Source organism: Macrotis lagotis, chromosome 1 (assembly GCF_037893015.1).
Source record: "Macrotis lagotis isolate mMagLag1 chromosome 1, bilby.v1.9.chrom.fasta, whole genome shotgun sequence".
NCBI lineage: Eukaryota > Metazoa > Chordata > Mammalia > Peramelemorphia > Peramelidae > Macrotis > Macrotis lagotis.
In genome coordinates, this window is record NC_133658.1 from 902,933,818 (window position 1) to 902,937,193 (window position 3,376).

Below are 3,376 nucleotides of genomic sequence, written 5' to 3' on the forward strand. Positions count from 1 at the left end.
CAGTTCTGTGGGAAAGACCCTAGGGATAAATTTGGGAAAGAGTTAAGTCATTTACATTCAAGTAAAGTCTCTGTGTCCCATTAAATGCGATTATTTATCTAGCTAACAATGGGATAGAAATCAGAAGCCCACAGAATGTATCCAAGTATGCACAATAATATCCCCCCTACCACCCATAGGACACACCAGATGAACACAGATAAGATTTTTCTAATGATTTTGTCTTCAGTAGTCCTTGTGGTAAATTCCTGAAATCATGGCAGGTGATCAATATAAAAATAATATTTTTATGCTATTTTTGCTATATAATTACCTAATTCTGATAGCCAATTAGGCTAATATATAATTTTGGCATCTGTTGTCAGCTACATGTTCCTGTGGGAATTAAGATTCTTGTAGCTTTTCAAAAGCTGAGGAGGTATATAAGCAAAGATGTGATTCACTCTCAAAATTATCACATATTCTAGTTTAAGTAATGGAATGTTAGTCAACTAAGTATATCAAAAGCAGCATGACCTGTGGTCTATTTTTTTAATTTTTTTATAAAAGAAAGATTTATTTATTTTTGAATTTTACAATTTTCCCCCAATCTTGCTTCCCTCCCCCTACCCCCCACAAAAGGCAGTCTGTCTTTACACTGTTTCCGTGGTTTACATTGATCTAAGTTGAATTTGATGAGAGAGAAATTATATCCTTAAGGAAGAAAAATAAAGTATAAGAGATAGCAAAATTACATAATAGGGTAACTTTTTTTAAAATTAAAAGTAATAGTCTTTGGTCTTTGTTCAAACTCCACATTTTTTTCTATGGATACAGATGGTATTCTTCATCACAGATACCCCAAAATTGTCCCTGGTTGTTGCACTGATGGAATGAGCAAGTCCCATTAAGGTTGATCATCACCCCCATGTTGCTTTTAGGGTGTACAGTGTTTTTTTCTGGTTCTGCTCATCTCACTCAGCATCAGTTCATGCAAATCCCTCCAGGCTTCCCTGAATTCCCATGCCTCCTAGTTTCTAATAGAACAATAGTGTTCCATGACATACATATACCACAGTTTGCTAAGCCATTCCCCAATTGAAGGACATTTATTTGATTTCCAGTTCTTTGCCATCACAAACAGAGCTGTTATGAATATTTTTGTACAAGTGATGTTTTTACCCTTTTTTCATCATCTCTTCAGGGTATAGACCCAGTAGCAGTATTACTGGATCAAAGGCTATGCACATTTTTGTTGCCCTTTGGGTGTAATTCCAAATTGCTTTCCAGAAAGGTTGGATGAGTTCACAGCTGCACCAACAATGTATTAGTGCTCCAGATTTCCCACATCCCTTCCAACATTGATCCTTGTCCTTTCTGGTCATATTGGCCAGTCTGAGGACCTGTGGTCTATTTAAAAAAATTTTTTGTTTAGAAAAATTATTTTCAAACAAGAGTCTTTGTTCCTTTATAACCATTGGGAAAAGGTTAAAACTGTTTTATTGGAAAATCACTTACTGGTTACATACTGTTCGAAAATGATTATCAAACGTATATGTTACAAATTCAAGTTAATTTGGAAATGAATTTTAATGAATTCACCTTTGTAACAGAATCCTTTTCCTCTATGTGACCAAGTTCTCAATTGGGAATTCAAATTGTAATTTCTATTATCTAAGAGTTCTAAATTTCATGTTTCTTTAATGGAAAAAACAAGATTTGATCTGATAAAATTTATGTTTGAGATATTTCTTTTACCAGAAAGATATCTACAACCAAATTGAATTTTATGATGAAAAGACTCAAATCTGGAGATACAGGAGCACAACAGATGTCTCCAGAGAAAAGAAATGGACCAAAATTTTAAGTTTTTATTTACTTTCTCCCTTTACCTTTCTTATATGTATGGGTTGTTAAATCAAAGGGAATTGCCCCTTTTGCTCTCTGTAACTTGCTCCTTTGTTTCTGTTAATGCATCATCCATCCTTATGCCCCTCAGAGACCTTACATTGCCTACCAATATCCTAGCAACTCTTTCCAAGTTTCCAAGATATGCAATTTCCTCCTCCAAAATAACCCTCATTTATTGTTCCATAGTTGCTCTATAGATGATGTAATGGTAACATCTTTGATCAAAATGGGATTATGTCAGGATGATAGTAAGTTTTTACCCAACTATATTCCTGGTCAAAGGTTGATTTTCTTAGTTATTGTGATGAATGAATTGTGACCTTCTTTAGTCTTCAAAAGGATACTTGTCCTGCCCTCCTTGTACTTCAATCTAGGAAAGAAGTCTCTCTCGTTCCTTAGACAAGATAGCATTGTATAAGGATGCTGAACTTAATAACACAACCTCCAGGGAGGTTTAACATTTGGTCCATGTATATCCTAGCTTCCCTTGTCCCTGTTTATAAGTATCCTTATCTCCCTCTGATCAGGGTGGTCATTACCATAATGGCCTCCACCTATAGTTTTACAGCAAATCTGTTAGATATCTTTATGTCTAACCTATATTTCTGTCATTTTATTTTAACCCCATATTTTTAAAGTTAAGAATTTTAGGGTTTATACCAGTTAATCAGTTTCCTCTATTGTGTTAAATCAGGTAAGCTCTGGGTCCTTTCCAACTTTTCATCTTTGATCTCATGATGTTGTTGTCTGTTGATAGCTATTGTCTGCCTCCCTCTCTCCTTCCTTTCTCAGTGAGTTCATCTTCTGACAGGTTTATCTCTTTCTCAACCACTGTCAACAAACATATTACTCCCTCATATGACCTAAACTCATAATTCCTCAACTTGCCATTTTCCATAATCTTGTCTTCCACCCTATCTTAGTCACACACAGATAACCTTCATCTTTTCATCAACCTCAAATATGTACTATTTCCATATTCATGAATTCTGAAATTCCCTTATCATAATCTTTTGTCATTTCATCTCTCCCTTTGCCTTGAAATCCCAAACTCTATTCTTCCTCCATGTCCAGACTTCTAATCCCTCCACAACTCAATTCATTTCTAGGTCACCACCCCTACACTCACTATATTACCTTCCCTCTCCCTTATTAATTCCTTGCTGAAATCAATGCAACCCTAAATTGTCCTCTTCTCTTGTGTCCTTTGTCCTCTTATATTTCTGATCTATCCCAAGCAAACTTAAACCTTGAATCACTCCCATCATCCCTTGCCATCACTCATTCACATGTTCATGAAGAAAGTTGGACATAATCTCAAATCCCTGCTGATTGGGTCCATTGCAAATTTAGTTTACATAACTTCTAGATCCTCACTGCCTCAAGATAATTCTTTTACAGCTTCCTAATTAGATCACTATTTTAGTAACCATAGTGGCTCTTCCAAAGGTTTTTATTTCTCCGTTTGGATTTCCATTACCTCTAC